Source organism: Nomascus leucogenys, chromosome 2 (genome assembly GCF_006542625.1).
Source record: "Nomascus leucogenys isolate Asia chromosome 2, Asia_NLE_v1, whole genome shotgun sequence".
In the NCBI taxonomy this organism is placed as follows: Eukaryota; Metazoa; Chordata; class Mammalia; order Primates; family Hylobatidae; genus Nomascus; species Nomascus leucogenys.
Genome location: NC_044382.1, coordinates 51,710,617 through 51,722,112, shown reverse-complemented (window position 1 = coordinate 51,722,112; position 11,496 = coordinate 51,710,617). Strand labels below are relative to the sequence as shown.

At 46.9% G+C, this 11,496-nt stretch overlaps 1 pseudogene; it reads right to left on the bottom strand.

Annotated features, from left to right (window-relative positions):
* Positions 1 to 1,853: 1,853 nt before the first annotated feature.
* On the bottom strand, positions 1,854 to 2,198 carry LOC100595139 (annotated as a pseudogene).
* Positions 2,199 to 11,496: the final 9,298 nt, after the last annotated feature.

The following is an 11,496-nucleotide window of genomic DNA, read 5'->3' as shown; positions in this document are numbered from 1 at the left end:
CAGGTATGATCAGCCCTGGTCCTAGTGATAGACCAGCCCCTCTCCTACTACCCCGGAAGCTGCCTCATCATTGCCATCATCCGCTTTCTCAACAGGAGAGCCTGATACAGAAGGTACAGTCCCTGCCCTCAAAGAACCTGGGACAAGTTGGAGAGGTGCAGCTGAGTTGGTAAAGAACCCCTGGGTGGCAGAGGAGAGTGAATTTGTAGATTCTGTAGACAAACCCCATACCCATACTTGGAAGAGTTGAGGGGTGACTGGTTGTCCCCCTGGGGCCAAGAGCTGCTGCCTCCCTCCCCTCCTCCTTCTTTTGCACAGATTTATTGAACATAATTGATATACAGTAAACTGCACACTTTGATGGATTTTTGACATATGTCTGCCCCTGTGAAACCAACACCACAATCAACAATGACCATCTCCATCACTCGTTTCCTTGTACCCATGGAAATCCCCCCTTGCTGCCCTCCTGCCCCACTCCCAGTCAACCACTGACCTGCGGTCAGTCACTATGGATTAGTTCACATATTCTAGAATTGTATGCATGTAGAACCATACAGTACGTGCACTTTTTTGGGTCTGTCTTCTTTCACTCAATGCCATTGTTTTAAGGTTCATCCATGTCATTGTATAAACAGTTTGTTCCTTTCTATTGCTGAGTAGTATTCCAATATATGAATATACTACAATTTGTTTATCCATTCATTTGTCAATGGACTTTGAGTTCTTTCTAGTTTGGGGGCTATTACAAATAAAGTTGCTATGACTATTCACGTACAAGTGTTTGTGTGAATATATGCTTTTATTTCTCTTGGCAAAGTACCCAGAAATCGAATGACTGGCGTATGTTCAACTTATTTTTTTGAGACGGAGTCTTGCTCTGTGGCCCAGGCTGGAATGCAGTGGCACCATCTCAGCTCACTGCAAGCTCCACCTCCCGGGTTCACGTCATTCTCCTGCCTCAGCCTTCCGAGTAGCTGGGACTACAGGCGCCTGCCACCATGCCTGGCTAATTTTTGTATTTTTAGTAGAGACGAGGTTTCACCGTGTTAGCCAGGATGGTCTCTATCTCCTGACCTCGTGATCCACCCGCTTCGGCTTCCCAAAGTGCTGGGATTACAGGCGTGAGCCACTGCACCCGGCCGTATGTTCAACTTTTAAAGAAACTGTCAACTGTTTTCCAAAGTGGTTGAACCATTTTCTGTCCACACCAGCTGTTTATGAGAGTTGCAGCTCCTCTATATCCTTGTCAACACTAGGTATGGCCAGTCTTTTTAATTTTAGCCATTCTAGTGGGTGTGTGGTAGTATCTCATTGTAATTTTAATTTGTACTTCTCTAATGACTAATGATGTTGAGCGTCTTTTCATATGCTTACTTGCCATCCAAACATCTTGTTTGGTGAAGTGTCTCTTCAAATTTTTTACCCTTTTTATTGGTTTTGTTTTTGTATTTTGAGACAGTTTTGCTCTGTCACCCAGGCTGGAGTGCAGTGGTGCCATCTCAGCTCACTGCAACCTCTGCCTCTGGGTTCAAGCGATTCTCGTGCCTCAGCCTCCCAAGTAGCTGGGATTACAGGTGCCCACCACCACACTTGGCTAATTTTTGTATTTTTGGTAGAGACGGGGTTTCACCATGTTGGCCAGGCTGGCTGTGAACTCCTGACCTCAAGTGATCCACCCACCTCGGCCTCCCAAAGTGCTGGGACTACAGGTGTGAGCTACTGCACTTGGCCCATACTTCTTCATTTTTGTAGCAGTAGATTTTGAAGCACAAAAGTTTTAAATCTTTTTTATTTTTATTTATTTTTTACAAGAGCACAAATCCATGTATATTTATTGGCTTTTCATTAGTTTAAATCCTTGAGGGGTACAGCATCACTTGGATTCTGTGTCCCCATAACAGGCTTCCTGCCTTAGCAGGAAGATTCCTTTGGAACTTGGCATGAAACATGCCACTGTTTCCATGGGCCTGAGTTACCTTTCCCCAGATTACTCCGGTTTTGTTTTGTTTGCCACCAGGAGTCACTGTGTTGTTCTTTGCTTTGTATACATAAGTGCATCTCTTGCCCAAATAGAATTCTGTTTCATCTGGGGCATAATCACCTTCAACTTTAAGAAGAGCTGTGTGCTCCCTTTGGTTCTGGAGACCCCGCTTATAGCCAGCAAAAATGGCCTTGGACCACAGCCTTCCAGACATATTTTCTTTTAGAAGTCCTGTTCCCAGCAGGCCTCCACAGGATCCAAGATGGCGGGAAGATATTTTTATTATTTTTGAGATGGAGTCTTACTCTGTTGCCCAGGCTGGAGTGCAGTGGCATGATCTCAGCTCCAGAGTTCACTTAATTCTTGTGCCTCAGCTTCCCGAGTAGCTGAGATTACACATGCCTGCCACCACACCCAGCTAATTTTTGTATTTTTATTAGAGATAGGGTTTCACCATGTTGGCCAGGTTGGTCTCGAACTCCTGACCTCAAGTGATCTGCCCACTCAGCCACCCAAAATGCTGGGATTACAGGCATGAGCCACTGTACCCGGCCCACAAAAGTTTTAAATCTTGATGAAGATTGTATTGATTATCTTTACAGCTTGTGCTTTTTGTGTAATAGTTAGGAAATCTTGGCCAAATCCAAGGCCACAAAGAATTTCTCCTATGTTCACTTCTGGTTGTTTTATAGTTTTAGTTCTTACATTTAGGTCCAATTAACTCATTTTGAGTTAATTGTTGTCTATGGTGTGAGGTAGGGGTCTAGGTTCAGCCATTTTCTTTTAAGATTCCTGGTGCTCTGAGTTAGTATTCTGCCCTCTCCCCACTACACCTCTGTCTCCACCTCTTCATGAAGTTGCCATCTATTCCAGTCTCTGATGTCTCCTATAATACATTCAGCCTCTGACCTCCTGCTGTACACTCAAGCACTTGGTGGAGACAGAGACCCCTCTCACCCTGCTCTGGATGTCATGGAGCCTCATTTGGTATTCGTCACAGAGGCAAAGGCTAGATGGCATACCTTTGAGGCCATTCTACTCTTGACGGCTGTTTATTTCTGGTGACAGTTTGCCATCCCATATATTCATCTGCAGCAGTAACAGCCAAAGGATATGGAAGTTCCCACAAGGAGAGAAAACTAACCAGATGTCAACTGGCCTGATACCCTTGTTGGCATGTGCAGAGAACCCTGTGCACGAAAGGTATGCAGCCTTCCAGAGTGAGGGCAGATGTTATCTTCATTTTAGGAGTGAGAAAACTGGGGTTTCACAAGATCCAGTGGCCTGCTTAAGGTCACTCAACTGGCTTATCACAGAGGACCTGACTCCAGAACATGCCTCGACCTCTGGGCTGCACTGCCAGGCCCCTGGCTGTCACTGTTGTGGAAAGGCCTGGGCTCAGACCTCCTGCTCCCAGGCCAGAAGTCTCCACCCTGTAAATGCTGCAAGTTGCATGTGGAATTTTCCTACCACCAAGGCAAAATGCAGCCCCACATTCTTTTATGGTTTCAAAGGAAAGGAACTTCAATGGATGAGGAGTTTCAAAGGGTGTATTTAAGTCTTGGGTGCAAGTCAAAGAACTGGGTTTGGGAGGTGCTGGTTGGCCCTTTTTCAAATGGATCCAGGCTTTATTTTTTTCTTCTGCCCTTTGTTGGGTCTAGAAAGGAAGTGCTCCTGGAGGGTTTGGGTGTCAGTTCACAGCACCAAGGCTGTGGAGGAGAGGAAGTAAAGGCTGCCTGGATGTACCTTCCTTCAGTTCTGCCTGCAGCAGGCCCTCCACAATGCCTTGCTGACCCCTTCAGGACCCAAGTTGCTCAACCTGGCCAATCTCCAATGCTTTTCCCAGCCTTTCCATTTGGGCCTCTGTCCACCCAGCCAGGGTGGACACCCACACCCTTCACCAGGTGCATACCCTTCTCCTAGCCCTCAGCTCTGCATGCACGAATGCCCTTCCTCTCAGGGGACCAAGACCCAGCTTGGATCCCAGTTTCTGTGAGGTGGGCAGGCCTGTTTCCTGCCCTGTCACCCCTCAGGCTTGGCCACCCTTCCATGTGCTAGGCCTGTCTCCAAGGCTGGATCTTGCAAAACCTCTTCACTTGTGGCCTGAAACTGGTAATTAAGCATCATCTCATTTCCCTCTGCATAGCTTTCCCATGTGTCTTATCTTCCCACTTAAATTGTAAACTCCTCCTGGGCACAGACAGTTCTGATTCTTCCTCATTCCATCATATCTCCTCTGCATCTGGCATCCTCCACACCGCCCAAATCTATATGGATTGTTGTTGTTGTTGTTTTTGAGACAGAGTCTTGCTCTGTCGCCCAGGCTGGAGTGCAGTGATGTGATCTTGGCTTACTGCAACCTCCACCTCCTGGGTTCAAGTGATTCTCATGCCTCAGTCTCCCAAGTAGCTGGGGCTACCGGTGAGCACCACCACGCCTGGCTAATTTTTTGTATTTTTAGTACAGATGGGATTTTGCCATGTTGCCCAGGCTGATCTCGAACTCCTGAGCTCAGACAATCCACCTGCCTTGACCTCCCAAAGTGCCGGGATTACAGGTGTGAGCCACTGCGCCCGGCCAGTATGGATTGTTTCAGTGTGATTTGCCCAGGTCCAAGTTTTGGCAGGAGAAGGTGGGAGGTTTGCAAGCTGCAGTTTACAGTTTTCCTATAAGTTCTGGGAGGGACACTGGCAGTGAGATGCATGCCCCTGTCAGTGATGGAAGCTTGGGGTTAATAAAGCTGGCATTCATTTCTGAAGGTAAGAGAAACAAGAGCGTTCGCCGAAAAGCGGTCCTGAGCTCAGAGCTTACACCTCCCGGGAGCCCCTCTGCCCATGAGAATGTCTCCATTGCACCATACACAGAAAGGGTATGTGGCTGGGATGATTACACAGCACATGCACAAATGCCCCACGTGCCAAGCTCCGTAAAACATGCCACATCCTCCAAGCTGTGCTGCTCGGGAAAGGATCTGTTTGTGTGCAGCTTCTACCTGTCTGCGTGAACCGGATTGAAAGAATTCAGAAAACATGCATGCCATGCACAGTATGGGGCATTTCTGAGGAGCTGAGAATGAACCAGGCTTGGTCTCAGCTCCCAGTTAACTTGCTGCCCACTAGAGAAGGTGACACATGAACACGCTTGAGTGTGATGCAAGGCTCTGACAATCATTAAAGGAAGGAGATCTTCCCTGGGGAGGAGACATTTAGGACAAGACTTCCGGAAGGGTAGAGATGAGAGAAGGAAATTTTAGGAGGAGGAATGTGTGTGAGCAAAGGTAGGGAGTGGGGATCAACCAGGGCATGGTCAGGGGACAACAAATGGCCTGTGTTGCCTAATATAGGTGAATATAGGGATGATGAGGCTAAGATATTGGCTTGGGACCAATTTATCAACATCCTTGAAAGCCAGCTTAATGCTTTATGGGCATGACCTCTCTGAATCAGACACGTAGATCTAGCTTTGCTGCTTCATAGATGGGCAACCTTGGGCAAGTTGGTTCCTCTCTCAAAGCCTCAGTTTCCTCATCAGTAAAACCAACTCAAAGGGTAGCTGTAAGGCGTAAGTGAAGATATTGCCTGTGATGTGCACAGTAGGTGCCTGAATATAGTAAGTGCCCAACAGATGATCATTGTTAATGTTGTCTGTTCAGACTCTGTTGGCCTTCTCATAGGATGGATCATTTCTGAGCCAAAGAGCAGTAATGCCTCAGCAGCCGTAAAGGGTGGATCAGAAGAGTCAGGTGGCGTCAGGAAGACCAGGTGTGAGGCTGTTGCAAAGGCCCAGGTGAGAGCTTAAAAGTTCAGAACCGAGGCACCAGCAGAACTGGGGTAAAGAGGAAAGGGAATGTGGGTCAACAGTACTAACAGGTATCAAACTTCAAGACAGAGTTAGGCAAAACCCAGGTGACTGTGACAGAAGTACAGACACTTAAGAGGGCCACACATAGCCATTAGCTCATTCCCCAGGATAAGCCCCTGCCGTAGTCTGAGTCTCTGGCCCCAGAGATCCCAGCATTGTGAGAGGAGCAGAGGAATGGGTGGTTCTGAAGCCTGGTGGTGCTCAGACAGGTATAGTAGACAAGTAGTGCTGGGAGCTGTGTCAGGAGATAGTTGGGGTACTCTAGAGGTAGGAGACAGTTGGGGTACTCTAGGGGTAGGGGAAAACTTTCCAAAGCTCCATGGAACAGGGAACAAGGCCCAGCTCTGTCACACACACACTATGTGATCCTGAATCCACTATCCTATTTTGTGCCATTTTTTCTCTTTTTCTTGTTTATTTTTCTTTTGCACTAATTTTTTTTATTATTGTCTTTTTTCTCCTCTACAAATTGAAATTTATACATGGTGTTTCTTTTTCTTTTTCTTTTTAGTAGCTGCCCTGGAAATTACCACATGCATACTTATCAAAGTCTAAAGTTGTCAATCACTTTACCTTCCTCTTCAGTAATGCAAGACCTTAAAGCATTTTAACTGTTTCCCCCCGTCTTGACTGTGTGTACTTTCATTCTCTCTTGTTTTGTTGTAACTTCGGAAAACCTTAGAATGATTATTATATTATATAGTCCATGTTTGCCTAGCTCTATCCATGTATTTACCAGTTTCATAGCTCCTCATACCTTCTTGCGTCCTAGATCTTCCATCTGGGATCACTTTCCTTCCACCTAATGTACATCCATTAGAATATCGTTTAATAAGAGTTCCCTAATTATACATTCTCAGTTTTTGTTTTTCTGACGATGTGTTTTTTGGTGCTCATTTGTGGAAGATATTTTCACTGGATAAAGAATTCTAGGGTGTCAGGTCATCCCTCCCTACATTTCTATGTGGAGGTTGACAAATCAGCTGTTAGTCTAAGGTATACTGACATTTTCCCTCTGGTTTTCTCTCTCTCTCTCTCTCATATGTGAGTGATGTGTGTGTATTCTGCAATTTACAATACGCATTTAAATATGTATTTCTTTCTTTTCTTCTTTTTAAAAAATCCTTCTAGGAATTCCTTAGGATTCTTAACATCTATGAATGGTGTGTCTTATCAATTCTGGAAAAATTCTCAGCCAGTATCTCTTCACATATTGCCTCTCTCCATTCTCCCTCTCCTTTCCTCCTAAAACTCCCACTAATCATAGGCTGATCTCTTCCACGTCTCTTAACTTTCCTTCCATATACTTTGTCTTTTGGTCTCTCTGTGCTGTTTTCCATTGCTTTTTTCTTTTTGAGACAGAGTCTCGCTCTGTTGCCCAGGCTGGAGTGCAGTGGCGTGATCTCAGTTCACTACAACCTCTGCCTCCCAGGTTCAAGTGATTCGCATGCCTCAGCCTCCCTAGTAGCTGGGATTACAAGCCCACACCACCACGCCTGGCTAATTTTTTTTTTTTTTTTTTTTGAGACAAAGTCTCTGTCTCCCAGGCTGGAATGCAGTGGTGCGATCTCAGCTCACTGCAACCTCTGCCTCCCAGGTTCAAGTCATTCTTCTGCCTCAGCCTCCTGAGTGGCTGGGATTACAGGTGCCCGCCACCACACCCAGCTAATTTTTGTATTTTTAGTGGAGATGGAGTTTCACCACGTTGGCCAGGCTGGTCTCAAACTCCCGACCTCAAGTGGTCTGCCTACCTTGTGCTCCCAAAGTGCTGGGATTACAGGCGTGATGGCTCATTGCTTTTTTCTAAACCATCTGCCAGCTCACAAACTGTCTTCCACTGCATTTTAAAATTTCATTTATGATATATTTTTTGCCTCTGAAAAATAGACCCCTTTCTCAAGTCTGCTGAAAATTTGCTTCTTTCTCAAATCTGTTAGGTCACTCTTTATCGTTTCCTACTCCCTACAGGTATTTTCAAGCTTGTCTTTTATTTTGTTACACATGGTAAGTATGTTTTCTAATTGATGCTGGATAATTCCATGATCTGAAGTTGTTGTAGATCTATGTCTGCTGTCTGTTGTTTCTGCTGATTCTCAGTGTTTCCTTGTGTAGCTGGCTTATTTGGGGCTTATATACCACTGAGTATATTTGAAAACGTATTGGTGGGTACTTGTTGAGGCCTAGGATGAATATGCCTCTCTCCAGAGAGGATTGATGGGTCCCTCTGCCATGTGCCAGGGGCATTAGCAGTCCAGGGGTACTTTATTTTTTTATTTTGTTTTATTTTGTTTTGTTTTTTTGAGACAGGGTCTTGCTCTGTTGCCCAGGCTGCAGTGCAGTGGCACAATCTCAGCTCACTGCACCCTCTGCCTCCTGTGGTCAAACGATTCTTCTACCTCAGCCTCCTGAGTAGCTGGGATTACAGACACATGCCACCACACCTGACTAATTTTTATATTTTTGGTAAAGATGGAGTTTCACCATGTTGGCCAGGCTGGTCTTGAACTTCTGGCCTCAAATGATCTGCCCACCTCGGCCTCCCAAAGTGCTGGGATTACAGGCATGAACCACCACACCCGGCCCCAGGGGTACTTTAAATTCATGAGTAGAGGTTTTACGAATCACCCAAATGACGTGAACTTGGGCCGCCAATCTAAGTGATGGCCAGCTTGTGGTTACATCTCAGTGACATCTCCTCCCCTCTTGTCTTGCATTCCCAAGGTAGGGAGACCTGTTAGGGTACCAGCTTAATCTAGGAGAGCCTCCTGATAGATTCCCCACGGGGACAGGCCCTGAGTTTTGACATTTGTCACACTGGCCCACAAGATCATTAAAACAGGTTCTTGGCTGGGCGCAGTGGCTCACGCCTGTAATCCTAGCACTTTGGGAGGCCAAGGTGGGTGGATCACTTGAGACCAGGAGTTCGAGACCAGCCTGGGCAATATGGTGAAACCCTGTCTCTACTAAAAATACAAAGCTTAGCCGGGCATGGTGGCATGTGCCTGTAATCCCAGCTACTCAGGAGGCTGAGGCATGAGAATTGCTTGAACCTGGGAGGTGGAGGTTGCAATGAACTGCGATCGTGCCATGTCACTGCACTCCAGCCTGAGCAACAGAGCAAGACTCCATATCAAAAAAAAAAACAAAAAAAACCTGAGGTTCTCACATATATGTCAGCAAACACCCACAGAGCCAAAATGACTTCAGGGCTTCCTACTTGTCTAGGTTCTTACCTTTCCTTAGATTCTGACCTTATTCCTTTTTCTCTTGACAGTTCTTCATTGCTTTTAACAAGGTGTTTTTCATGTTTTATCTGGCATTTTTGGTTGTTTTCAACAATTATATCCTGTAAAACAGAGCTTGGCAGATCTTGCTGTGTGACCTCGAATAGGTCACTTCCCCTCTCTGGACCTCAGCCTTGCCTACCTCATGGCATGGTTGGGAGGATTAAATGAGAAAATGAAGGTAAAGGGGCTAGCACAGTGCTCAGCACATAGGGCACTCAATAAACATGAGTTCTCTTCCCTCTTACTGCCTGGTGGGGCTGGTTCCTTGGGATAAAGCAGAAGCCCAGTCATGCAATCCGGCCTAAGGTCTAGGTTATGGCAGCAGCTGAGGTTTGAGTGCCAATGCCCAGAGTTCTTCATCCTTTTTCAACCCCTGAGGTACCAGCTAAATATTTGCTCCTGGAGATGGGAGTCCTGTAGCTCAACCAAGCTGGGCCAGATGCCAATGGCAGGGGAGGCACATGACCACAGTACCAGTGCCGGGAAGCATGAAGGGTCCCTGGGGGTGCCTGGACGCGTGGCCTCTGCACCACAGCATCCCTGGAAGTGCTGCCATTTGGCTTGTGAGGGTGGCTTAACTGCAAGTGGCTCGGGGTAGCCTGGTTTGTGAGCCAGGCCTCTAGGGAAAACCCTCCTGCTTGGATCTAGAAGCCAGTGGTATGTGTCCATCCTGGAGGGACCAGCTTCCCAGAGCAGAAAGCTAGGGTGCTCCTCTGCACTGTGGGGAGCTAGAATAAGAGTCTCCTGGGGGCAGTGCAGGCTTTTCCCAGAGTCAGTTCTAACCTCTCCATCCCCTCCATTACAGTCCCCCACGTGGCCACCCACCACCTGGCCAGGGTCACCATAGCCCTCCCTAACACCAGAGGGTTTTGTTTCTTTGTTTGTTTTTGAGATAGAGTCTCGCTCTGTTGCCCAGGCTGAGGTGCAGTGGCACAATCTCGGCTTACTGCAACCTCTGCCTCCCAGGTTCAAGTGATTCTCCTCCTGCCTCAGCCTCCTGAGTAGCTGGGATTACAGGCGCAGGCCACCACACCCAGCTAATTTTTGTGTTTTAGTAGGGACAAGGTTCCACCACGTTGGCCAGGCTGGTCTCGAACTCCTAACCTCAAGTGATCCGCCTGCCTCGGCCTCCCAAAGTGTTGGGATTACAGGCATGAGCCACCACACTTGACCCACCAGAGGGTTTTAATGAGAGAATGTGGATGCCATTCTCTCCCCGGCAAAGGTTCCCAACACTCAGGGTTAGCTGGCACTGCAGCCTCCTGTCCCCTCAGCCTCATTTGGTATTGGTTAGGGAGCCTCCTGTCCTTCCCTGAGCTTACTGCAGTCATTTCTGTCCCCATGGCCCTTACATCAGATCCCTGGAAGGTGAGGTCTGGCCAGGCAGGCTGGGCATGTCCACCCTAACAGTGTACGTTGGAAGGTCCCAGCCCAGAGAAGCCCTTCTAGATTTCAGAATCAGGTTGGGACGAGGAGCAGGTTGGAAAACACTGTATTGGCCACAGAGCAGCCCAGGTCTGGAAGAATGAAAAGTCCTCTGATCCTAAATCATTAGAGAATATATTATAGAATGAAGCCATTTTCCAATCAAATGCAGCACTTTGGCCATTTTACCTGTATACATGCATAGATGAATTTTTTTTTTGGGGGGGGGGGACAGAGTTTCGCTCTTGTTGCCCAGGCTGGAGTGCAATGGCACAATCTCGGCTGACTGCAACCTCTGCCTCCCTGGTTCAAATGATTCTTCTGCCCCAGCCTCCAAGTAGCTGGGATTACAGGTGCTCGCCACTACGCTCAGCTAATTGTGTGTGTGTGTGTGTGTGTGTGTGTGTGTATTTTTAGTAGAGATGGGGTTTCACCATGTTGGCCAGGCTAGTCTTGAACTCCTGACCTCAGGTGATCTGCCCTCTTTGGCCGCATAGATGAATTTTTAAACAAGCTCATCCAGATGGTGAAAAAAGGCACATGCCCTTGCCAAATGAAAAATGAGATTCAAATGTGGATTAAATATATCAATTAAGAAGTCCCAATCCCTGGCCTGCTGCAGTTATATCCTTCAGAGACCACAACCATTCTGGGAAGCTTCAACTACATCCTAATTACCCAGTGGGAAATCAGTGTGTCTTCGGAGGAAAATATTTCTAAGGGCTTTTAGCATGAGCTGTCTCCTCCCTACAGAGGCAGAGGGAGGAGAATTAGGCCAGTGCCAGACTCAGAGGCACACATTCAGGTATCAAGAGGCAAACATCAGTGCATCTTTTTTAAATCTGGGAATTTCTCTGGAATTCTTTGAATTCCCATAGCAAAGTTGGTATTTCTTTTAAGGCATTTCTTATCTTACATCATAAGATGTTTTCTGAGATT